Raw genomic sequence first — 27,153 nt, 5'->3', positions numbered from 1 at the left:
ACTCCTAGAATCCCCAACCAGCGGAAATAGTTTCTCTCTATCCACCCTATCCGTTCCCCTCAATATCTTATAAACTTCAATCAGATCACCCCTTAACCTTCGAAACTCTAGAGAATACAACCCCAATTTGTGTAATCTCTCCTCGTAACTTAATCCTTGAAGTCCGGGTATCATTCTAGTAAACCTACGCTGCACTCCCTCCAAGGCCAATATGTCCTTCCATAGGTACGGTGCCCAGAACTGCTCACAGTGCTCCAGGTGCGGTCTAACCAGGGTTTTGTATAGCTGCAGCATAACTTCTGCCCCCTTGTACTCTAGTCCTCTAGATATAAAGGCCAGCATTCCATTAGCCGCCTTGATTATTTTCTGCACCTGTTCATGACACTTCAATGATCTATGTACCTGAACCCCTAAGTCCCTTTGGACATCCACTGTTTTTAACTTTTTACCATTTACAAAGTACTCTGTTCTATTCTTTTTTGATCCAAAGTGGATGACCTCACATTTGTCTACATTGAATTCCATTTCCCACAATTTTGCCCATTCACCTAATCTATCAATATCGCTTTGTAATTTTATGTTTTCATCTACACTGCTTACAATGCCACCAATCTTTGTGTCATCGGCAAACTTAGATATGAGACTTTCTATGCCTTCATCTAAGTCGTTAATAAATATTGTGAATAATTGAGGCCCCAAGACAGATCCCTGTGGGACTCCACTAGTCACATCCTGCCAATGTGAATACTTGCCCATTATCCCTACTCTGTCGCCTTTCGCTCAGCCAATTTCATAACCAAATCCGTACTTTTCCCTCGATTCCATGGGCTTCTATATTAGCTAACAGTCTCTTATGTGGGACCTTATCAAATGCCTTCTGGAAGTCCATATAAATAACATCCATTGACATTCCCCTGTCCGCTACATTAGTCACCTCTTCAAAAAATTCAATCAGGTTTGTCAGGCACAACCTACCTTTCACAAATCCATGCTGGTTCTCCCTGATTAACTGAAAATTCTCGAGGTGTTCAGTCACCCTATTCCCCATAACAGATGTTAGGCTAACTGGTCTATAATTCCCCGGTTTCCCGCTCTCTCCTTTCTTAAAAAGTGCAATTTTCCAATCTAGAGGGACAGTTCCTGAATCTAGAGAACTTTGGAAGATTATAGTTAGGGCATTTGCAATCTGCTCACCGACTTCCTTCAAAACCCTGGGATGGAAACCATCTGGTCCTGGGGATTTGTCACTCTTTAGTGCTATTATTTTCTTCATTACTGTCCCTGAATCAATATGAGTTTTCTTGGGATTTCCGGCATGCTATCCTCTTTTTCTACTGTAAATACTGACGCAAAGTAATTATTCAACATGTCCGCCATTTCCCCATTGTCAATGACAATATCCCCACTTTCAATTTTTAAGGGGCCAACACTGCTCCTGACCACCCTTTTTCCTAATATAACTATAAAAGTTCTTTGAATAAAACCAGACAGACCACCAGGCACCAGACACGACAAAGACAAACCAAACCTAGTCGACCCTGCAAAGTCCTCCTCACTAACATCTGGGGACTTGTGCCAAAATTGGGAGAGCTGTCCCACAGACTAGTCAAGCAACAGCCTGACATAGCCACACTCACAGAATCATACCTTTCAGCCAACATCCCAGACTCTTCCATCACCATCCTTGGGTATGTCCTGTCCCACCGGCACGACAGACCCACCAGAGGTGGCTGTACAGTGATACACAGTCAGGAGGGAGTGGCCCTGGAAGTCCTCAACATTGACTCCGGACCCCATGAAATCTCATGGCATCAGGTCAAACATGGGCAAGGAAACCTCCTGATGATTACCACCTACTCTCCTCCCTCAGCTGATGAATCAGATCTCCTCCATGTTGAGCACCACTTGGAGGAAGCACTGAGGGTAGCAAGGGCACAGAATGTACTCTGGGTGGGGGACTTCAATGTCCATCACCAAGAGTGGCTCGGTAGCACCACTACTGACCGAATTAGCCGAGTCCTGAAGGATATAACTGCCAGACTGGGCCTGCGGCAGGTGGTGAGTGAACCAACACGAGGGAAAAACTTACTTGATCTCATCCTCACCAATCTACCTGTCGCAGATGCATCTGTCTGTGACAGTATTGGTAGGAGTGACCACTGCACAGTCCTCGTGGAGATCAAGTCCCGTCTTCGAACTGAGGGCACCATCCAACGTGTTGTGTGGCACTATCACCATGCTAAATGGGATAGATTCAGAACAGATCTAGCAGCTCAAAACTGGGCATCCATAAGGCGCTGTGGGCCATCAGCAGAAGCAGAATTGTATTCCAGCACAATCTGTAACCTCATGGGCCAGCATATTCCTCACTCTACCAATACCAACAAGCCAGGGGATCAACCCTGGTTCAACGAGGAGTGTAGAAGAGCATGCCAGGAGCAGCACCAGGCGTTCCGAAAAAAGTGGTGCCAATCTGGTGAAGCTACAACTCAGGACTACATGCATGCTAAACAGTGGAAGCAACATGCTATAGACAGAGCTAAGCGATTCCACAACCAACGGATCAGATCAAAGCTCCGCAGTCCTGCCACATCCAGTCGTGAATGGTGGTGGACAATTAAACAACTAACGGGAGGAGGAGGCTCTGTAAACATCCCCATCCTCAATGATGGCGGAGACCAGCACGTGAGTGCAAAAGACAAGGCTGAAGCGTTTGCAACCATCTTCAGCCAGAAGTGTCGAGTGGATGATCCATCTTAGCTTCCTCCAGATATCCCCACCATCACAGAAGCCAGTCTTCAGCCAATTCGATTCACTCCACGTGAAATCAAGAAATGGCTGAGTGCACTGGATACAGCAAAGGCTATGGGCCCCGACAATACCCCAGCTGTAGTGCTGAAGACTTGTGCTCCAGAACTAGCCGCGCCTCTAGCCAAACTGTTCCAGTACAGCTACAACACTGGCATCTACCCGACAATGTGGAAAATTGCCCAGGTATGTCCTGTCCACAAAAAGCAGGACAAATCCAATCCGGCCAATTACTGCCCATCAGTCTACTCTCAATCATCAGCAAAGCGATGGAAGGTGTCGTTGACAGTGCTATCAAGCAGTACTTACTCACCAATTCTCAGTTTGTGTTCCGCCAGGATCACTCAGCTCCAGACCTCATTACATCCTTGGTCCAAACATGGACAAAACAGCTGAATTCCAGAGGTGAGGTGAGAGTGACTGCCCTTGACATCAAGGCAGCATTTGACCGAGTGTGGCACCAAGGAGCCTTCGTAAAACTGAAGTCAATGGGAATCAGGGGGAAAACACTCCAGTGGCTGGAGTCATACCTAGCACAAAGGAAGATGGTAGTGGTTGTTGGAGGCCAATCATCTTAGCCCCAGAACATTGCTGCAGGAGTTCCTCAGGGCAGTGTCCGAGGCCCAAACATCTTCAGCTACTTCATCGATGACCTTCCCTCCATCATAAGGTCAGAAATGGGGATGTTCGCTGATGATTGCAGTGTTCAGTTCCATTCGTAACCCCTCAAATAACAAAACAGTCCATGCCCGCACGCCGCAAGACCTGGACAACATCCAGGCTTGAGCTCATGAGTGGCAAGTAACATTCGCGCCAGACAAGTGCCAGGCAATGACCATCTCCAACAAGAGAGAGTCTAACCACCTCCCCATGACATTCAACGGTATTACCATCGCCGAATCCCCCACCATCAACATCCTGGGGAGTCACCATTGACCAGAAACTTAATTGGACCAGCCATATAAATACTGTGGCTACAAGAGCAGGTCAGAGGCTGGGTATTCTGCAGCGAGTGACTCACCTCCTGACTCCCCAAAGCTGTTCCACCATCTACAAGGCACAAGTCAGGAGTGTGATGGAATACTCTCCACTTGCCTGGATGAGTGTAGCTCCAACAACACTCATGAGCTCGACACCATCCAGGACAAAGCAGCCCACTTGATTGGCACACCATCCACCACCCTAAACATTCACTCCCTTCACCACCGGCGCACTGTGGCTGCAGTGTGTACCATCCACAAGATGCAATGCAGCAACTCGCCAAGGCTTCTTCGACAGCACCTCCCAAACCCGCGACCTCTACCACCTAGAAGGACAAGGGCAGCAGGCACATGGGAACACCACCACCTGCACGTTCCCCTCCAAGTCACACACCATCCCAACTTGGAAATATATTGCCATTCCTTCATCGTCAAAATCCTGGAACGCCCTTCCTAACAGCACTGTTGGAGAACATTCACCACACGGCCTGCAGCGGTTCAAGATGACGGCTCACCACCACCTTCTCAAGGGCAATTAGGGATGGGTAATAAATGCTGGCCTCGCCAGCGACGCCCACATCCCATGAACGAATAAAAAAAATATTAATGACTTGGACTTGGGTGTACAGGGCATAATTTCAAAATCTGCAGATGACACAAAACTTGGAAGGGTAGTAAACAGTGAGGAGGATAGTGATAGACTTCAAGAGGATATAGACAGGCTGGTGGAATGGGCAGACATGTGGCAGATGAAATTTAACACAAAAAATGCGAAGTGATTCATTTCAGTAGGAAGAACGAGAAGAGCCAATATAAATTTGTGGGCAGAATTCTAAAAGGGGTACAGGAACAGTGAGATCTGGGGGTATATCTGCACAAATCGTTGAAGGTGGCACGGCAGGTTGTGAAAGCGTTTAAAAAAGCATACGGGATCTTAGGCTTTATAAATAGAAGGATAGAGTACAAAAGTAAGGAAGTCGTGATGAACCTTTATAAAACACTGGTGCCACTACAACTGGAGTATTGTGTCCAGTTCGGGGTACCGCACTTCAGGAAAGACGTGAAGGTCTTAGAGAGGGTGCAGAACAGATTTAGTGGAACAATTCCAAGAATGAGGAACTTTAGTTACGTGGATGGACTGGAGAAGCTGGGGTTCTCCTTGGAACAGAGACGGTTGAGAGGAGATTTGATAGAGGTATTCAAAATAACGAAGGGTCTGGACAGGGATAGAGAGAAACTGTTTCCATTGGCGAAAGGATAAAGAACCAGAGGACATGAGGAAAATTTTTTTTACACAGCGAGTGGTTAGGATCTGGAATGCACTGCCCGAGGGGGCGGTGGAGGCAGATTCAATCATGGCCTTCAAAGGGAACTGGATAAGTACTTGAAAGTAAAAAATTTGCAGGGCTACGGGGATAGGGCGGGGGAGTGGGACTAGCTGGATTGCTCTTGTATCGAGCCGGCATGGACTTGGGCCGAATGGCCTCCTTCCGTGCTGTAACCTTTCTATGATTCAATCATAAATCTAATTATAGATGGATGGAATCTCAGAATCCAATCATCAAGACACTTGTAAAGTCCCAGAATCTCTCTCAATAAAATCAGAATTTGATCTTTTCAATCACCATAAGCCTGTGGCCTTGCATATAGTTGACACTTTGCTGAATTTGCATCTTTATTCTGCCCATGCCATTTTCCCATCAATCGTGACTATTATTAATAATCCATTGCCTGACACTGCTGCTTCTAATCAGTTTGAATGTAAAACATAAATAGATTTAGCCACGAAAACAGCTTTCACTACAAATGTGAACTACCTTCCCTGACTACATTCAGCCCACTCATTAGTTACCCCCAACTACAGCTGGATTCATTGTGCTCGTGTGTCAGTTCCACGTGTACTGTAAATTCTCCCCTCCGCCGCTCAAAAAAGCAAATTAATTCTTCTATTCAATGCTTTGATGTTGCCATCAGCTCTCCACGTTCTTGATCTCCCTTTCCTCATTTCTGAGAATACAGCCCAGCGAGACTCTCACAATTTTGACCAGTCATCAGTAATGACCAATTTACTTGTTACCTCACAAATAGCACCAACAATGCAGGGAAAATCAACAAAACACAAGTAAAAAGTCAAAGAGGTCATCAAAAGTTAATAAACAACACAAATCCCACCACCACTGAATACACTAAATCTCTGTTCTCTCCCCCACCCCCTGAAGGTGTTGACTCTTTGTTGGGGTTCGATTTATACGCTCCAGCCACGCGCCCGAACGGCTGTTATATATGGAGCTCAGATATTGGTCAAATAACATGCTTACAGCCGTTTGGGGAGCTGGGGAATCACAGCTGAATCCAAACCTCTCTCCGTCAGGCACACTTGTGCACTTCCTAGAGTGGGTAACGGGAGAGCAATCGAAGAGTAGCGTTATGGCTGATTTACTTCCCTGTCCTAGCCTAAAGGTGCTGACACAATTGTTACAACTCTACTTCATTAACAAATATCAGCTAACTCTCAGAAAAAGGATTTAACCAAGAGTCTCCTGTTTTATATCAGTCAGTACTACAAGCTGATGCTTTAACCACAGAGCTATCAGGGGAATCCTGGCACACATATTCAAGTTAACATTTGAAAACCAAGTCAAATTAGAATCTCAACCTGTACCAAAATAATCTCTGGAGAGCACGTAATGGGCTTTAGCATTCAGTTCCGTCGAACCCTAGTTCTACACCCCGACTATTCCAGAGCTTGACATTAAGGTCGAAAAAAAATCACGACACCACAGATGCGTTCCTAAATTTACTTCTAGTAGAGGAACAAAGTTTCTGCTCCTGATTACTATCCAGTGACTCCTGCTGGAAAGCATACACGCCAGAGTGCCGGGCTTGACTGCCATACCCAGCAGCCGAAATAGCTGACACTCACCATCACTGCCATCAACTCCATGCTCTGGAATTCCCTCCCTCTCCTCCTTCAATGCCCTCATTAAAAACCTACCTCTTCGACCATGCTTTTCGTCACTCCTCCTTACATCTGCTTCTTCGACTCAACATTCATTTTTTCTTACACCTCTGTGAAGCGCCTTTGGGCGTTTGTCTACATGAAAGGCCCGGTATAAATGCAAGGTCTTGTTGGGCCACCCATTGAAAATGGTCATTTTGGGGGGAGGTGTATACTAAAGAATAATTGATACCTGTGGAACTGTATTCCAGCAAGAGTTAGCACTTTTAGAAGAAAAATATTGGGGGTGGGGGGGTGGAAATATACTTTATACACATGCAAGAGATCAAAAATGTGTTCAGCTAACTACATAATGGAAACATTTCCTGTGCTTGTATGAGTCGCATGATGCATCACTTCAGTTGGGATGTCTCACTGCTTCCACACTAAGGTTGCATTGACATGTGCCACATCTGTCCAGCTCCTGCTCATTATTACTCCACAGTCCAACCTCCCACTCTGACTGATTTTCTTTACATTCACTAATTGCTCTCCTGGGTCATTGCTTCTCGATAATCAGGGATCTGGAGCTCGGTCAGAGTAGCCACTAAACTGAAGACCTTTATCTTGGCCCATCCACTCAAGGCCACAGCTCAGGTACTCACTGTGGGGAAGTGATCTAACCAGGAACATCCTGAGGTCAATTAGAGGTGAGTTGCTGAGAGAAGTTTCTGTAGACTGGCAGCTTTTTAAACATCCCCGGTTCCGCCAGGTTATAAGACTGACAGACTCAATAAATCCAAAACTGTTACATGTCAAACAAACTTATAACCAGATTCAGGTAATTCAGATTAATCTCTTTTCCTCCCTTCCCCCATGCACTGAATGATGGGGTGTAGCTCCAGACACCAACCTCCCTGCAACACCTCACCAGAGCAGAGGGTCCACATGGGCAAGTCGAGAGTATAAGGAGGTTGTTTGATTGTAGGGACAGGGAGAAGGGAAGGGAAGGCATCACAGATGAGCCCGTTTCTGTCCAATCAACATTCATATACACTTTTTAGCAAGAGTTACTGGGTAGTAATCAGAAGGATGATCCATGACTGATAATTTCCCCCCAAACTGCTGCTTCAGCTAAGACCAGTTAACTAAAGACCATGGAAAACTACAACTGGGATCCTCTGGTCCGTCCAGCTCAGCAACACGAGAAAGCATTCACCCTCTAAGCCACATGCTTAGGATTTATGAATCACATGTACCCACAGTAAAGGTTTAGTGCAAGCCACTGTTGAGCTGCAAACTGTAACTGGTGATACTTACAACACGGTGTTACTAAAATGTCAACCTCAATAATGTCACTCCTGCTGAACCCACACCTCCCCTTTAATGGGTATCAATCCTACTCAACATCTGCTCATTTATCCACTTATCTAAGTCATCATTATGTAAATCAAATGTTTCATTACAGCAGGGTATCACACTCACCACCCCACCCCCCCCAACACACACACTGCTTCCCTCGATGGACCTGTCTCCCCAACTCAGGATTTTCTCATCCTCCTCAACCCCCCCCCCCCCCAAAGTCAAAGGGTCCCTCCATCTCCCTCCCCAGGAGTAGGGTGACTGGTTCCTCTCTCCTGCCCTCCCAGTTATGTCCGATCCCTCACCATTATCCCCCCCCTCCCCTCCAGGGGGATCCCTCACCCTTATCCCCCCCTGCCCTCCAGGGGGGATCCCTCACCCTTATCCCCCCCCTGCCCTCCAGGGGGGATCCCTCACCCTTATCCCCCCCCTGCCCTCCAGGGGGGATCACTCACCCTTATCCTCCCCTCCAGGTGGATCCCTCACCCTAATCCCCCCCCTCCCCTCCCCTCCAGGGGGATCCCCCCTCCCCTCCAGGGGGATCCCTCACCCGAATCCCCCCCTCCCCTCCAGGGGGATCCCTCACCCTTATTCCCCCCTCCCCTCCCGGGGGGATCCCTCACCCTTATACCCCCCCTCCCCTCCCGGGGGGATCCCTCACCCTTATCCCCCCCCCCTCCCCTCCCGGGGGGATCCCTCACCCTTATCCCCCCCCTCCCCTCCCGGGGGGATCCCTCACCCTTATCCCCCCCCTCCCTTCCCTGGGGGATCCCTCACCCTTATCCCCCCCTCCCCTCCCGGGGGGATCCCTCACCCTTATCCCCCCCTCCCCTCCCGGGGGGATCCCTCACCTTTATCCCCCCCTCCCCTCCGGGGGGTCCCTCACCCCTATCCCCCGTCTCCTCCGGGGGATCCCTCACCCCTATTCCCCCTCCGGGGGATCCCTCACCTTTATCCCACCCCCCCTTCCAGGGGGATCCCTCACCCTTCCCCCCCTTCCAGGGGGATCCCTCACCCTTAGCCCCCTCCAGGGGGATCCCTCACCCTTAGCCCCCCCCTTCCAGAGAGTTCCCTCACCCTCAGCCCCCTCCCAGGGGGATCCCTCACCCTCAGCCCCCCCCTCCAGGGGGATCATTCACCCTTAGCCCCCCCTCCAGGGGGATCCCTCACCCTTAGCCCCCCCCTCCAGGGGGATCCCTCACCCTTAGCCCCCTCCAGGGGGATCCCTCACCCTTAGCCCCCTCCAGGGGGATCATTCACCCTTAGCCCCCCCCCCCTCCAGGGGGATCCCTCACCCTTAGCCCCCCCCTCCAGGGGGATCCCTCACCCTTAGCCCCCCCCCTCCAGGGGGATCCCTCACCCTTAGCCCCCCCCCTCCAGGGGGATCCCTCACCCTTAGCCCCCCCCCCTCCAGGGGGATCCCTCACCCTTAGCCCCCCCCCCTCCAGGGGGATCCCTCACCCTTAGCCCCCCCCCTCCAGGGGGATCCCTCACCCTTAGCCCCCCCCTCCAGGGGGATCCCTCACCCTTAGCCCCCCCCCCCCTCCAGGGGGATCCCTCACCCTTAGCCCCCCCCCCCTCCAGGGGGATCCCTCACCCTTAGCCCCCCCCTCCAGGGGGATCCCTCACCCTTAGCCCCCCCCTCCAGGGGGATCCCTCACCCTTAGCCCCCCCCTCCAGGGGGATCCCTCACCCTTAGCCCCCCCCTCCAGGGGGATCCCTCACCCTTAGCCCCCCCCTCCAGGGGGATCCCTCACCCTTAGCCCCCCCCTCCAGGGGGATCCCTCACCCTTAGCCCCCTCCAGGGGGATCCCTCACCCTTAGCCCCCTCCAGGGGGATCCCTCACCCTTAGCCCCCTCCAGGGGGATCCCTCACCCTTAGCCCCCTCCAGGGGGATCCCTCACCCTTAGCCCCCTCCAGGGGGATCCCTCACCCTTAGCCCCCTCCAGGGGGATCCCTCACCCTTAGCCCCCTCCAGGGGGATCCCTCACCCTTAGCCCCCTATTCTCCTCGGGCCCTCCGGAGGATCCGAGCCAAATCTTAAGGTCAAAAGCCAGTTTCGATTCGGTCACGGGGCAGCGGCCCTTCGGCCTGTCACAGCCGCCCGTGGGTGCCGATTTGTACCGAATACCCACGGAGGGATCCGACTCCCGCCGGCGCTCGCAGCCACCCAGCCAGACACCGGCGGCCGGGGAGGATCCTGGACCGGTCCGTCCGCAGCAAAGGCCGCGGGTGCCGGCACTCGGTCCGCCTTAAAAAGGGGGCGGGGGAACCAGAGTCAGGCCGTTGTTTGCGCTCGGGCACGGCCGGTACGGCGTTACCTGGAGATCGGACAACCGAGTGTCCCCTCCACGGACTCCCGCTCCCGCTGCCCCTCCCCGGACTCACCTCTCCGTCTCTCCCCGGGCCCCGGTCTCTCTCTCCCTCTCCCCCCCCCCCCCCCCGGTCTCTCCCTCTCTCTAACCCCCCCGGTCTCTCCCTCACTCCCCCCCCCCCGGTCTCTCTCCCTCTTCCCCCGGTCTCTCCCTCTCCTCTTCCCCCCACCCCCCGGTCTCTCCCTCTCCCCCCCCCCCCCCGTCTCTCCCTCTCCCCCCCCCCCCCCGTCTCTCCCTCTTCCCCCCCCCCCCCGTCTCTCCCTCTTCCCCCCCCCCCCCGTCTCTCCCTCTTCCCCCCCCCCCGTCTCTCCCTCTTCCCCCCCCCCCCCGTCTCTCCCTCTTCCCCCCCCCCCGGTCTCTCCCTCCCCCCCCCCGGTCTCTCCCTCTCCCCCCGGTCTCTCCCTCTCCCCCGCGTCTCTCTCTCTTCCCCCCCCCCCGCGTCTCTCTCTTCCCCCCCCCCCCCGCGCGTCTCTGTCTCTGTCTCTCTCTCTCTTCCCCCCCCCCCCCCCCCGGTCTCTCTCTCTCTCCCCGGGCCCCGGACTCACCTCTCTCTCTCTCCCCGGGCCCCGGACTCACCTCTCTCTCTCTCCCCGGGCCCCGGACTCACCTCTCTCTCTCTCCCCGGGCCCCGGACTCACCTCCCTCTCTCTCCCCGGGCCCCGGACTCACCTCTCTCTCCCCGGGCCCCGGACTCACCTCTCTCTCCCCGGGCCCCGGACTCACCTCTCTCTCCCGGGCCCCGGACTCACCTCTCTCTCCCCGGGCCCCGGACTCACCTCTCTCTCCCCGGGCCCCGGTCTCACCTCTCTCTCCCCGGGCCCCGGACTCACCTCTCTCTCCCCGGGCCCCGGACTCACCTCTCTCTCCCCGGGCCCCGGACTCACCTCTCTCTCCCCGGGCCCCGGACTCACCTCTCTCTCCCCGGGCCCCGGACTCACCTCTCTCTCCCCGGGCCCCGGACTCACCTCTCTCTCCCCGGTCGGTCTCTCTCCCCCGGTCGGTCGGTCTCTCTCCCCGGTCGGTCGGTCGGTCTCTCTCCCCCGGTCGGTCGGTCGGTCTCTCTCCCCCGGTCGGTCGGTCGGTCTCTCTCCCCCGGTCGGTCGGTCGGTCTCTCTCCCCGGTCGGTCTCTCTCCCCGGTCGGTCGGTCGGTCTCTCTCCCCCGGTCGGTCGGTCGGTCTCTCTCCCCGGTCGGTCGGTCGGTCTCTCTCCCCGGTCGGTCTCTCTCCCCGGTCGGTCGGTCGGTCTCTCTCCCCCGGACTCACCTCTCTCTCTCTCTCTCCCCCGGGTCGGCCGGTCTCTCTCCCCCGGTCGGTCGGTCTCTCTCCCCCGGTCGGTCGGTCTCTCTCCCCCGGACTCACCTCTCTCTCTCTCTCCCCCGGACTCACCTCTCTCTCTCTCCCCGGTCTCTCTCCCCGGTCGGCCGGTCTCTCTCCCCCGGTCGGTCGGTCTCTCTCCCCCGGTCGGTCGGTCGGTCGGTCTCTCTCTCTCCGCCGCCCGCGGCCCCGCTCTCCCGCTCGAGCTCGCTCTGTGAGGTAACTTCCACCCGCTTCCGTGGCGCAGACACGGACGCCGCCGCCACTTCCGGTACCCGCGCTACGGGCCGCCTTCCAGGACATGCAACACGCGACCGGCTCGAAATCTGCCGGCAACAGCAGCCAGAGGGCGCAATCACCACTACCATCATTGTGAGTATATACAGGATACAAAGTAGGTAAAATATATCTATAATATCTATACAATGTTCTATATCTTGGATCCTCAGTCTGTTAAGTTATCTGACCTCAGTCAAGGTATCAGTTGGTTGGCTGCACCTCCTTAAAGTCCTGACATCAGTCGTCGGTAAAATGCTGGAACCCATTATTAAGGAAGTGCACTTAGAAAATCATAATATGATTAGGCAAAGTCAACATGGTTTTGTGAAAGGGAAATCGTGTTTGACAAATTTATTAGAGTTTTTTGAGGGTGTAACTAACAGGGTAGATAAATGATGTGGAGATGCCGGTGATGGACTGGGGTGGACAAATGGAAGGAATCTTACAACACCAGGTTTTCGTCCAACAGTCCAACGGAGGAAGCCTCCGAAAGCTTGTGATTTTCAAATAAAACTGTTAGACTATAACCTGGTGTTGTAAGATTCCTTACAAGGGTAGATAAAGGGGAACCAGTGGATGTAGTATATTTGGATTTTCAAAAGGCATTCGATAAGGTGCCATATAAAATGTTAAACAATTTTACAACACCAAGTTATAGTCCAGCAATTTTATTTTAAATTCACAAGCTTTCGGAGACTTCCTCCTTCCTCAGGTAAATGTTGTTACACAAGATAAGGGCTCATGGGGTTGGGGGTAATATATTAGCATGGATAGAGGATTAGTTAACGGACAGAAAACAGAGAGTAGGAATAAACAGGTCATTTTCAGGTTGGCAGGCTGTAACTAATGGAATGCTGCAAGGATCGGTGCTTGGGCCTCAGCTATTTACAATCTATATCAATGACTTCGATGAAGGGACCGAGTGTAATGTATCCAAGTTTGCTGACAATACAAAGCGAGGTGGGAAAGTAAGCTGTGAGGAGGACACAAAGAGTCTGCAAAGGGATATAGACAGGTTAAGTTAGTGGGCAAGAAGGTGGCAGATGGAGGATAATGTGGGAAAATGTGAGGTTATTCACTTTGGTAGGAAGAATAGAGAAACAGAATATTTTTTAGATGGTGAAAAACCATTAAATGTTTGTGTTCAGAGGGATTTGTGTCCTTGTATGCGAAACATAGAAAGTTAACAGACAGGTACAGCAGGCATTTAGGAAGGCAAATGGTAGGTTGGCCTTTATTGCAAGGGGGTTGGAGAACAAGAGTAAGGAAGTCTTGCTGCAATTGTACAGAGCTTTAGTGAGACCTCACCTGGAGTACTGTACAGTTTTGGTCTGCTTACCTAAGGAAGGATATACTTGCCTTAGAGGCAGTGCAACCAAGGTTCAATAGACTGATTCCTGGGATGAGAGGGTTGTCCTTTGAGGAGAGATTGAGTGGAATGGGCCTATACTCTCTGGAGTTTAGAAGAATGAGAAATGATCTCATTGATACATATAAGAGTCTAAGAGGGCTTGACAGGGTAGATACTGAGAGGTTGTTTCCCCTGACTGGAGAGTCCAGAACTAGGGGACGGAGTCTCAGGATAAGGGGTCAGACATTTAGGACTGAGATGAGGAGGAATTTCTTCACTCAGAGGGTTGTGAATCTTTGGAATTCTCTACCCCAGAGGGCTGTGGATGCTCAGTCATTGAGTATATTCAACACTAAGATCAAAAGATTTTTGGACTCTGAAGGGATTTGAAAACATGATGAGAATTTTAAAATCAAGGCGTTCCCAGACCAGGAGCCAGGGATGATGGGTGAATGGGACTTGTTGCAGAGATTTGGATAAGCTCAAGCTTATAGAGGGTGGAAGATGGGAGGCCAGCTAAGTCAACAGGAGAACTTTGCTGCTCTTCTTTGAATAGTACTATGGGATCTTTTACCTCCACCTAACAGGGCCTCAGCTTAAGGTCTCATCCAAAAGACACCACCTCCAACAATACAGCATTCCCTCAGTACTGCAGTGTCAGCTGAGATTTTGTGCTCAAGTCTCTGGAATGCTTCTTACTCAGAGGCAAGAGTGCTACCATTGACTCAAGACTGACACCTATCAACAACGCTAACAGAATGTTGAACTACATGGCCAAAACGGTGGAATACAAGTTAGAGGAGGTCATGATCAACCTGTACAGTCCCTGGTCAGACCACACCTTGAGTTCTGTGTCCAGTTCTGGTTGTGAGACACAAGGGAAACATTCGAGTGCTGGAGGCAGTGCAGGGAAGAGGCACGAGATAAACCCCAATGTCAGGGGTCTGAGATATGGGGAAAGACTGGAGCGACTTAGAGGTAGAAATTGGTCCTCGATGCAAGCGGAAAACGGAGGCAAAAAGGAGCAATTTCGCGAGGTAACTGCCTTGTGCCTTATTGGTGCCTGTGTTACGACGAGCGCCACCATATCAGTTAGGTGTTCATCGATACATAAATGAGAAGCCTGATGCCAAAATTGGTCCCAATCAGCAAAGCAGATGCTGGGCCTGCTCCACCAACAAAATATGAATATTCATTTTTTTTAATGATTCTGTAAAAGGATCCTGTAAATGAGCATTATTTATTTTTTTAGAAGTTAAAGTAAAGGTCCACAGAATGTAGGACACCAACAAGGCTGAAAATAGGGAGGGAAAATGAGCTAAATCAGGCCAGACCTTGTCATGTGGAGATGTCGAAGACAGTGACCAATGAAGAATGAGAGGAGATCTCATTGAAATGTATAAAATTCTGAGAGGGCTTGACAGGGTAAATGCTGAGAGGTGGTTTCCACTGGCTGGGGAGTCTAGAACCAGGGGCATAGTCTCAGGATAAGGGGTCGGCCATTTAGGACTGAGATGAGGAGAAATTTCTTCACTCAGAGGTTTGTGAATCTTTGGAATTCTCTATCCCAGAGGGCTGTGGATGCTGAGTCGTTGAGTATATTCAAGGCTGAGACCGATGGTTATCTCAATGGCGAGAAACTGGAAAGTACTGCAGTACAAAGGGACCTGGGGGTCCTAGTGCAAGAAAATCAAAAGGTTAGTATGCAGGTGCAGCAGGTGATCAAGAAAGCCAATGGAATGTTGGCTTTTATTGCTAGGGGGATAGAATATAAAAACAAGGAGGTATTGCTGCAGTTATATAAGGTATTGGTGAGACCGCACCTGGAATACTGCATACAGTTTTGGTGTCCATACTTAAGAAAAGACATACTTGCTCTCGAGGCAGTACAAAGAAGGTTCACTCGGTTAATCCCGGGGATGAGAGGGCGGACATATGAGGAGAGGTTGAGTAGATTGGGACTCTACTCATTGGAGTTCAGAAGAATGAGAGGCGATCTTATTGAAACATATAAGATTGTGAAGGGGCTTGATCGGGTGGATGCGGTAAGGATGTTCCCAAGGATGGGTGAAACTAGAACGAGGGGGCATAATCTTAGGATAAGGGGCTGCTCTTTCAAAACTGAGATGAGGAGAAACTTCTTCACTCAGAGGGTAGTAGGTCTGTGGAATTTGCTGCCCCAGGAAGCTGTGGAAGCTACATCATTAAATAAATTTAAAACAGAAATAGACAGTTTCCTAGAAGTAAAGGGAATTAGGGGTTACGGGGAGCGGGCAGGAAATTGGACATGATTTTAGATTTGAGGTTAGGACCAGATCAGCCATGATCTTTTTGAATGGCGGAGCAGGCTCGAGGGGCCGATTGGCCTACTCCTGCTCCTATTTCTTATGTTCTTATGTTCTTATGTTATTTGGACACTAAGGGAATCGAGGGATATGGGGATCGGGCAGGAAAGTGGAGTTGAGGTTGAAGATAGGGGCAGGCTCAAGGGTCCAGGTGGCCTACTCCTGCTCCTATTTCTTATTTTTTTATGATTTACCAGTGTTGGACAGTAGAGTTCCAGAGGTGCATAAGGCAGTGACAACACGATGACCTGCGCTGAAAAGCGTACGGTTGTCATGGTGATGGATAATTCGAGAGTTAACAGTAGCTTCCCTGTATTAGAAAATATCAAGATGAGGGAAGTTAGAAGGGTATGTTGGAAACTGTTGATTCTACAAGAGTTAAATGAGGGATGTTGGTAACTGCTGATTGTATGTTAGGTGTTGAGGTACAAGATTGAATGCTGATTAGATGTTGCTTATCAGCTGGCTATTGTAATGCTGCCATGTGACATCAGTAGAAGAACTGACTCACAGGGTCACGTCGACAGCTGATTAAACAGAACTTTTAAAGATACAAACAGCTCTCCTGCTTTGAGGTCGCGTCTGGACTTGTGGTGGGGGGGTCGTGTCTGGACTTGTGGGGGTCGCGTCTGGACTTGTGAAACAACGGAACCAGACGGATGGAACGGAACAGCCATAAGTAGAAGAAAACCAACCACTGTATAAAGAGAACGTGTAGTCGAGCAGGACTAAGAACTGCACCCCAGCTAACGATAGCAGGGAAGTGTGAAGGCAGGTAACTAAACCTGCTATTGGAACGAGAGGTCCAGCATAATGATTTGTACAATTGACTAACACTGGCCCATGATCATACTTTTGTAAATACTTAAATAAGATTTCTTGTGTTTCTGTTCTCAAGATCACTATCTTCAGAGTAGATGATCTAACCTGGGGTAATAACAAGGTCCATAACTGTTAAGGGGATGATGGTTCTTAAAGGTGCTGGGTCCCTTGCTGTTTGTGGTCTACATTAATGACTTGGATATGAATGTAAAAGGTATGATCAGTAAGTTCGCTGATGATACAAAGATTGGTAGGGTGGTAAATAGCGAGGAGGATAGCCTCAGTCTGCAGGACGATATAGGTGGGTTGGTCAGATGGGCGGAACAGTGGCAAATGGAATTTAACCCGGAAAAGTGCGAGGTGATGCACTTTGGAGGGACTAACAAGGCAAGGGAATACACAATGAATGGGAGGACCCTAGGCAAGACAGAGGGTCAGAGGGATCTTGGTGTGCAAGTTCACAGATCCCTGAAGGCGGCGGAACAGGTAGATAAGGTGGTAAAGAAGGCATATGGGATACTTGCCTTTATTAGCCGAGGCATAGAATATAAGAGCAAGGAGGTTATGATGGAGCTGTATAAAACACTGGTTAGGCCACAGCTGGAGTACTGTGTGCAGTTCTGGTCACCACACTACAGGAAGGATGTGATCGCTTTGGAGAGGGTGCAGAGGAGATTCACCAGGATGTTACCAGGGCTGGAGCGCTTCAGCTATGAAGAGAGACTGGGAAGATTGGGTTTGTTTTCCTTGGAGCAGAGGAGGCTGAGGGGGGACATGATTGAGGTGTACAAAATTATGAGGGGCACAGATAGGATGGATACTAAGGAGCTTTTTCCCTTCGTTGAGGGTTCTATAACAAGGGGACATAGATTCAAGGTAAAAGGCGGGAGGTTTAGAGGGGATTTGAGAAAGAACTTTTTCACCCAGAGGGTGGTTGGAGTCTGGAACTCACTGTCTGAAAGGGTTGTGGAGGCAGGAACCCTCACAACATTCAAGAAGCATTTGGATGAGCACTTGAAATGCCATAGCATACAAGGCTACGGACCAAATGCTGGAATATGGGATTAGAGTGGACAGGGCTGATGGCCGGCGCGGACACGATGGGCCGAAGGGCCTCTATCCGTGCTGTATAACTCTATGACTCTATGATAGGGTGAACATGAACAAATTTCCAATGAGATGGAACGATGGACTGGGAACAAGAAAGTTTGAAGAGCAACATGGGCCAGGGATAGGTTTGGAGGCACACAATGGGAGTGTCTGGATAGTTGATCTTTTCACAGAGGGATTTTGGGATTGAGTTATGTTTATGTGTTGCGTTTTGAATCAAAGTGAATTTGCACAGGTTTAAAAGAGAGGCTGCAGTATTAAGGAAGTTTATTGAAGCCAGACGGGCCAGTTTGTAGAATGTCGCAGCTCAGTCTATTCCAAACTGCTTCAGTGAAGGTGAATGATCTCATCCCAGGCTCATTAGCCTCCCATTCAGTTTGAGGAGAGCAGGACATTTTCTCTTAGAACCCATACCCTAAAGGTGATGGAGAAGCAGAGGGTTTTATTGACTGGCCTACTGGCGAATCACTGACAGGGGCAGTCAGCACTACGGCCCTCCCTCTGGCTGGGAAGACAGAGAAAAAAGAACAAAGTAACAGATGGGCAGGTGAGACTACGAGGTGTAGGACTGGAACCCGAAGCTGGAAACAAAAGTACAGGAAGTCAGTGACTGCAGTTACAAGTTACCTAGAAAGACAGCTGATGCACAAAAAGCCCATAGCAAGTCAGCCCATTTATCCAATTTTTTTCAAGGAAGTGATATTGAGCTAAGAACAGATTATCTGGTCATTATCACATTGCTGTTTGTGGGATCTTGCTGTGCACAAATTGGTTGCAGTGTTTCCTGTAAAACAACAGTACTTGAGGCGACTAACATAGATGCATTTAAAGGGAAGTTAGATAGGAAGGGAGAAAGGAATAGAAGGATATGCTGATAGGGTTAGATGAAGAGGGGAGGAGGCTAGTGTGGAGCAGAAACACTGGCATAGACCATTGGGCCGAATGGCCTGTTTCTGTGCTGTAGACACGTGTAATTCTATGTAACCCTGACTGTACACAGCTATATAATGGAGCCTGTGATAATCATACAATACCCGTACGGTACTTCGAATAGATCATCTGCTCACTCCACAGAGCAAGAAGTATCCAGTTCCCTCCACCAGTATCTCAAGGGCAACACTCAGCAGAACAGCAGCTCTCAGTATCGAGTCTTTCAACAAGTATCAGCTTGGAGAGAGACACATTGTGAGCATTAGATGTGTATATATATCCCCCTACGTATATCCCTATATATATTCTGGTTGTATATATCTGTTCATATATCCCTCTACTTACACACCCCTGTATCATCTGTAATATCTCTGTATCTTATGGGGGAATTTTAACCCCCAAGAACAGGTGAATTGGGGCAGGTGGGTAGTTTAAAATATTTGATTTTGGGTGTGCGACCGTAACCCGGCTCCAACATGGCCACTACCGGGTTTAAGGGAGGTGTGTTTGGACACTGCGATATCCGACTTGCCGGAGTCAGGTCCCTAATTAGTTCAGGTGGGTGGGTATTTATAGCATCAATTAACATCCTTATGAGACATTAAGTAGGCTTTTTTAATTTGAATTTGACTTAATTTTAAATTTAACGACTCCAGCGCGGGGATTCCCGGGGCTCGTAAATCTCGCCAGTGAAGAGGAGGCGAGAAGGTCCTGATCATGAGGTGAGTGCCTTTATTACACTGTATTACACTGCTGGTGGGCCCGGAGGAGCAAGAGTGTTTCCTCCAGGCACAACAAGCACACCGACCGCGATCAGACCCACTCCATCGGCCAAACCTCCCCACTATGTCCGAGACCCCCCCCCCCCCATCCCGACGACCGAGACTCCCGACGACCACGACCCCCCCCTCCTGGCGACCGCGACCCTCCCAGCGACCGCGGACCCCCGGCAACCGCGACTCCCCCCCCCCTCTCCGGGCGACCGCGACCCCCCCCCCTCCCGGCGACCGCGACCCTCCCGGCGACCGCGACCCCCCCACCCCTCCCGGCGACCGCGACCCCCCCACCCCTCCCGGCGACCGCGACCCCCCCCACCCCTCCCGGCGACCGCAACCCCCCCCCCTTCCTGGCGACCGCGACCCCCCCCCTCCCGGCGACCGCGACCCCTTCCGGCGACCGCGACCCCCCCCCCTCCCGGCGACCGCGACCTCCCGGCGACCGCGATCCCCCCCCTCCCGGCGACCGCGATCCCCCCCCTCCCGGCGACCGCGATCCCCCCCCTCCGGCGACCGCGACCCCCCCTCCCGGCGACCGCGACCCCCCTCCCGGCGACCGCGACCCCTCCCGGTGACCGCGACCCCCCCCACCCACCGGCGACCGCGACCCCCCCCCCTCCCGGCGACCGCGACCCCCCCCCCACTCCCGGCGACCGCGACCCCACCCCCCCCCCGGCGACCGCGACCCCCCCCCCCCTCCCCGGCGACCGCAACCCCCCCCCCCCCTCCCGGCGACCGCGACCCCCCCTCCCTCCCGGCGACCGCGACCCTCCCGGCGACCACGACCCCCCCCCCTCCCGGCGACCGCGACCCTCCCGGCGACCGCGACCCCCCCACCCCTCCCGGCGACCGCGACCCCCCCACCCCTCCCGGCGACCGCGACCCCCCCACCCCCTCCCGGCGACCGCAACCCCCCCCCCTTCCTGGCGACCGCGACCCCCCCCCTCCCGGCGACCGCGACCCCTTCCGGCGACCGCGACCCCCCCCCCTCCCGGCGACCGCGACCTCCCGGCGACCGCGATCCCCCCCCTCCCGGCGACCGCGATCCCCCCCCTCCCGGCGACCGCGATCCCCCCCCCTCCCGGCGACCGCGACCCCCCTCCCCGGCGACCGCGACCCCTCCCGGTGACCGCAACCCCCCCCCCCACCCACCGGCGACCGCGACCCCTTCCGGCGACCGCGACCCCCCCCCCTCCCGGCGACCGCGACCTCCCGGCGACCGCGACCCCCCTCCCGGCGACCGCGACCCCTCCCGGTGACCACGACCCCCCCCCACCCACCGGCGACCGCGGACCCCCCCCCCCCTCCGGCGACCGCAACCCCCCCCCCCTCCCGGCGACCGCGACCCCCCCCCCTCCCGGCGACCGCGACCCTCCCGGCGACCGCGACCCCCCCACCCCTCCCGGCGACCGCGACCCCCCCACCCCTCCCGGCGACCGCGACCCCCCCACCCCTCCCGGCGACCGCAACCCCCCCCCCTTCCTGGCGACCGCGACCCCCCCCCTCCCGGCGACCGCGACCCCTTCCGGCGACCGCGACCCCCCCCCCTCCCGGCGACCGCGACCTCCCGGCGACCGCGATCCCCCCCCTCCGGCGACCGCGATCCCCCCCCTCCCGGCGACCGCGATCCCCCCCCTCCCGGCGACCGCGATCCCCCCCCTCCCGGCGACCGCGATCCCCCCCCTCCCGGCGACCGCGACCCCCCTCCCGGCGACCGCGACCCCTCCCGGTGACCGCAACCCCCCCCCCACCCACCGGCGACCGCGACCCCTTCCGGCGACCGCGACCCCCCCCCCTCCCGGCGACCGCGACCTCCCGGCGACCGCGACCCCCCTCCCGGCGACCGCGACCCCTCCCGGTGACCACGACCCCCCCCCCACCCACCGGCGACCGCGACCCCCCCCCCCCTCCGGCGACCGCAACCCCCCCCCCCCTCCCGGCGACCGCGACCCCCCCCCCTCCCGGCGACCGCGACCCTCCCGGCGACCGCGACCCCCCCACCCCTCCCGGCGACCGCGACCCCCCCCACCCCTCCCGGCGACCGCGACCCCCCCCCCCTCCCGGCGACCGCAACCCCCCCCCCTTCCTGGCGACCGCGACCCCCCCCCTCCCGGCGACCGCGACCCCTTCCGGCGACCGCGACCCCCCCCCCTCCCGGCGACCGCGACCTCCCGGCGACCGCGATCCCCCCCCTCCCGGCGACCGCGATCCCCCCCCTCCCGGCGACCGCGATCCCCCCCCTCCCGGCGACCGCGACCCCCCCCCCGGCGACCCCCCGGCGACCGCGACCCCCTCCCGGCGACCGCGACCCCTCCCGGTGACCGCGACCCCCCCCCACCCACCGGCGACCGCGACCCCCCCCCCCCTCCCGGCGACCGCAACCCCCCCCCCCCCTCCCGGCGACCACGACCCCCCCCCCTCCCGGCGACCGCAACCCTCCCGGCGACCGCGACCCCCCCCCACTCCCGGCGACCGCGACCCCACCCCCCCCCCGGCGACCGCGACCCCCCCCCCCCTCCCGGCGACCGCAACCCCCCCCCCCTCCCGGCGACCGCGACCCCCCCCCCTCCCGGCGACCGCGACCCTCCCGGCGACCGCGACCCCCCCCCCCCACTCCCGGCGACCGCGACCCCACCCCCCCCCCCCCGGCGACCGCGACCCCACCCCCCCCCCCGGCGACCGCGACCCCCCCCCCCCTCCCGGCGACCGCAACCCCCCCCCCCCCTCCCGGCGACCGCGACCCCCCCCCCTCCCGGCGACCGCGACCCCCCCCCCCTCCCGGCGACCGCGACCCCTCCCGGCGACCGCGACCCCCCCCCCCCCCTCCCGGCGACTGCGACCCCCCCCCCCTCCCGGCGACCACGACCCCCTCCCGGCGACCGCGACCCCCCCCCCTCCCGGCGACCGCGACCCCCTCCCCCTCCCGGCGACCGCGACCCCCCTCCCCCTCCCGGCGACCGCAACCCCCTCCCCCTCCCGGCGACCGCGACCCCCCCCTCCCGGCGACCACGACCCCCCCCCCTCCCGGCGACCGCGACCCCCCCCCTCCCGGCGACCGCGACCCCCCCACTCCCGGCGACCGCGACCCCCCCCCCCCTCCCGGCGACCGCGACCCCCCCACCCAACCAACCAGCAATGATCCTGTTCTGTCCCCGAACACCCATAAAACCCCCAAGACTCTGATCTCTCCCTGACCCCCACCCCCCCATACAAACCCCCAGGACTCTGATCTCTCCCCGATCTTCCCCCCCCCACACATACAAACCCCCAGGACTCTGATCTCTTCCCCCCCCCTCCCATTCAAACCCCCAGGACTCTGATCTCTCCCTGATCCCCCCCATACAATCCCCCAGGACTCTGATCTCTCCCCGATTCCCCCCCCATACAAACCCCCAGGACTCTGATCTCTCCCCGATCTTCCCCCCCCCCACACATACAAACCCCCAGGACTCTGATCTCTTCCCCCCCCCTCCCATTCAAACCCCCAGGACTCTGATCTCTCCCTGATCCCCCCCATACAATCCCCCAGGACTCTGATCTCTCCCCGATCCCCCCCATACAATCCCCCAGGACTCTGATCTCTCCCCGATCCCCCCCATACAATCCCCCAGGACTCTGATCTCTCCCCGATCCCCCCCATACAATCCCCCAGGACTCTGATCTCTCCCTGATCCCCCCCATACAATCCCCCAGGACTCTGATCGCTCCCCGATCCCCCCCATACAATCCCCCAGGACTCTGATCTCTCCCGATCCCCCCCATACAATCCCCCAGGACTCTGATCTCTCCCCGATTCCCCCCCCATACAAACCCCCAGGACTCTGATCTCTCCCCGATCTTCCCCCCCCCACACATACAAACCCCCAGGACTCTGATCTCTTCCCCCCCCCTCCCATTCAAACCCCCAGGACTCTGATCTCTCCCCGATCCCCCCCATACAATCCCCCAGGACTCTGATCTCTCCCCGATCCCCCCCATACAATCCCCCAGGACTCTGATCTCTCCCCGATACCCCCCCATACAATCCCCCAGGACTCTGATCGCTCCCCGATCCCCCCCATACAATCCCCCAGGACTCTGATCTCTCCCCGATCCCCCCCATACAATCCCCCAGGACTCTGATCTCTCCCCGATTCCCCCCCCATACAATCCCCCAGGACTCTGATCTCTCCCCGATCCCCCCCCCCATACAATCCCCCAGGACTCTGATCTCTCCCTGATCCCCCCCATACAATCCCCCAGGACTCTGATCTCTCCCCGATCCCCCCCCCATACAATCCCCCAGGACTCTGATCTCTCCCTGATCCCCCCCATACAATCCCCCAGGACTCTGATCGCTCCCCGATCCCCCCCATACAATCCCCCAGGACTCTGATCTCTCCCGATCCCCCCCATACAATCCCCCAGGACTCTGATCTCTCCCCGATTCCCCCCCCATACAAACCCCCAGGACTCTGATCTCTCCCCGATCTTCCCCCCCCCACACATACAAACCCCCAGGACTCTGATCTCTTCCCCCCCCCCTCCCATTCAAACCCCCAGGACTCTGATCTCTCCCCGATCCCCCCCATACAATCCCCCAGGACTCTGATCTCTCCCCGATCCCCCCCATACAATCCCCCAGGACTCTGATCTCTCCCCGATACCCCCCCATACAATCCCCCAGGACTCTGATCGCTCCCCGATCCCCCCCATACAATCCCCCAGGACTCTGATCTCTCCCCGATCCCCCCCATACAATCCCCCAGGACTCTGATCTCTCCCCGATTCCCCCCCCATACAATCCCCCAGGACTCTGATCTCTCCCCGATCCCCCCCCCCCATACAATCCCCCAGGACTCTGATCTCTCCCTGATCCCCCCCATACAATCCCCCAGGACTCTGATCTCTCCCCGATCCCCCCCCCATACAATCCCCCAGGACTCTGATCTCTCCCCGATCCCCCCCCCATACAATCCCCCAGGACTCTGATCTCTCCCTGATCCCCCCCATACAATCCCCCAGGACTCTGATCTCTCCCCGATTCCCCCCCCATACAATCCCCCAGGACTCTGATCTCTCCCCGATTTCCCCCCCCATACAATCCCCCAGGACTCTGATCTCTCCCCGATTTCCCCCCCCCCCATACAATCCCCCAGGACTCTGATCTCTCCCCGATTTCCCCCCCCCCCCATACTATCCCCCAGGACTCTGATCTCTCCCCGATCCTTTCCCACCTGATGCAGCCAGCCTATCAACTCCTTCAATTAAGTTGCGACTGCAGATTCCGACCTGCCAACTTCACTTCCGGGTTTCGCGTCCAATAAACTCCCATCAGCCCCCACTCTCTTCCTGGCTCCAAGTCAAAATCCAGGCCTATATCCCTCTGTATATATCTCTCTCTATATTCATATATATAGTCTGTCGCTACAACCATGTATGAATGTATGTCTCCCTCCGTTACACCCCTGAGCTACAGTGTTGCAGGGTTAGGTGTTTGGCAGTATGGGCACACACCTGAACATATGACCCTCAGACTGTTTACAGGAGTGACCACCACCATGACAAGACCCTAATCTTGTTACAAATGGTGACAGCTACCTGGCATGCTGAGTTAAGTTGGTGACAAAAGTGATTCAAAATGTTTAAAAGTGTAAAGGTGAAGGTAACAGAAAGTGATATTTAAAATAAAAAGTCCAGATCAAAAGAAGTCAAGCTTGAATTATCGAGGTTAGCGGCCAAAGAGAAAACAAAGGAGAGAGAGCTTCAATTAACAGAATGCAAGTTTCAGTTAGAGCTCGAGTGATGTAGGAAGGAAGAAGAGAGGGCAAAGAGGGGGAGGAATTCCTGAAATCTGTTCAAGAGAACTTTCTGGAACAGTGTGTTTCCAGCCCAACCAGGAAGGAAACGGTGCTGGATCTAGTTGTGGGGAATGAAGTGGGGCAGGTGGAGCATGTTTCAGTGGGGGAGCATTTAGGGAACAGTGATCACAATATCATTAGGTTTAGAATAGTTATGGAAAAGGACAAGGAAAATGCTTAACTGAAGGAGGGCAAATTGCAGTAAGTTAAAAAGGGATCTTGCCCTGGTGGATTGGAATCAAAACTTAGTAGGCAAAACAATAATTGAACAATGGGCAGAGAAACACTGATTGATTGGTAGTGTGTTACAGTAAGTGGAGTTACGGAACTTGGGGCCCAAGCTGTCCTTAGGCTGATTTGGATCTGGCCTTGTTTCACCGAATGTTTCAGTCCGCCTTTGGAACGATCGGAGAAGTGTAAGTTGAGGGTCCATGTGAAAGACACAATTTCCAGTTCAGGGCACAAGGGGGTCCTGGTGTTAGCCCTCTGGGTTATGCTATTTTATAATTAGATGCTGGGCTGTGGACATGCACCTGAACATATGATCTTCAGGCTTCTTACAGGAGTGCCTACAGGTTGTGCCTAAGGATATCTAAGGCATACCTAAAACACATACAGCAGTATTATCAGCTTCAAATCATTTGGAGAATGGTTACAGAGGGGGGTAGTGGGATTCCGAGTACTGATAAATACCCATCGTTCTATGTTCAGATAGCACAGTGAGTTATGGTGAGGAAATACCCTCCAGCAGCGGAATGTGTGAAGTAACGCAGCATGAGTCAGTGACAAACATGTCAGCAGCACTTTTGTGCCATAACCCTGGCCCTAAACCCTCTGAAAGCAGTGACTCCTTCAAAGGACACCCTTGGCATTGATGTGGGTTCATCGCAGGTAAGGCTGGTGGGACTTCTGTGAACATACGCCACGTGCAATAAAACATACAATGTTCATTGACCTTTTATTTACTGTGCAGTTTGCCATTCGCTTATTGTGCAGAAAATAAAGCAGAAAAGGAAGAGTGTTCTGTGATTGTAAACCTCCCCGATTGAAGATATTAGTGACCAGCTGCAGAACTCACTGGAAGAATCAGCAATGGGACCCACACACAACTGATTCCCGGCTGCAGTGGTTGGTCAGCTCCTGGTGACTACTGCACACTATTGTCCTGGTCTCACATACCCTGCAGATAGTGTTCGTCCCAGTCCCCGGTGAGCACTCAGTCCATCAAAACATTGTACAGGAGGCATCATTAACATCTCTGGTTTATATTGTAACCACGCCCTGATTATATCGTATGGACTCACTGTTTATATCGTATGGACTCACTGATTATATTATAATCACGCCCTGATTATATCGTATGGACTCACTGTTTATATTATAATCACGCCCTGATTATATCGTATGGACTCACTGTTTATATTATAATCACGCCCTGATTATATCGTATGGACTCACTGTTTATATTATAATCACGCCCTGATTATATCGTATGGACTCATTGATTATATTATAATCACGCCCTGATTATATCGTATGGACTCACTGTTTATATTATAATCACGCCCTGATTATATCGTATGGACTCACTGTTTATATTATAATCACGCCCTGATTATATCGTATGGACTCATTGATTATATTATAATCACGCCCTGATTATATCGTATGGACTCACTGTTTATATTATAATCACGCCCTGATTATAGCGTATGGACTCACTGTTTATATTATAATCACACCCTGATTATATCGTATGGACTCACTGTTTAGATTATAATCACGCCCTGATTATATCGTATGGACTCACTGATGATATTATAATCACGCCCTGATTATATCGTATGGACTCTCTGATTATATCGTATGGACTCTCTGTTTATATCGTATGGACTCACTGATTATATTATAATCACGCCCTG

The 27,153-nt window shown here is 54.2% G+C and overlaps 1 protein-coding gene across 3 annotated transcripts in view; it reads right to left on the bottom strand.

Moving 5' to 3' along the window:
• LOC137322123 (cullin-9) overlaps positions 1-12,003 on the bottom strand; it is a 344,721-nt gene extending 332,718 nt beyond the window's left edge. For 2 of the 3 annotated variants that reach the window (XM_067985222.1, XM_067985223.1), the window contains exon 1: positions 11,851-12,002. The gene's annotated coding sequence lies outside the window, so the exon portion shown is untranslated. Of the gene's footprint in view, positions 1-11,850 lie in introns of all 3 variants that reach the window. The other variant, XR_010962966.1, reaches the window with a different exon arrangement.
• Between the last annotated feature and the right edge of the window lie 15,150 nt (positions 12,004-27,153).

The sequence above is a fragment of the Heptranchias perlo genome, chromosome 5 (assembly GCF_035084215.1).
Source record: "Heptranchias perlo isolate sHepPer1 chromosome 5, sHepPer1.hap1, whole genome shotgun sequence".
NCBI classification, from domain to species: domain Eukaryota; kingdom Metazoa; phylum Chordata; class Chondrichthyes; order Hexanchiformes; family Hexanchidae; genus Heptranchias; species Heptranchias perlo.
The sequence above is the reverse complement of the archived record's forward strand: the minus strand, read 5'-3'. Positions and strand labels throughout refer to the sequence as shown.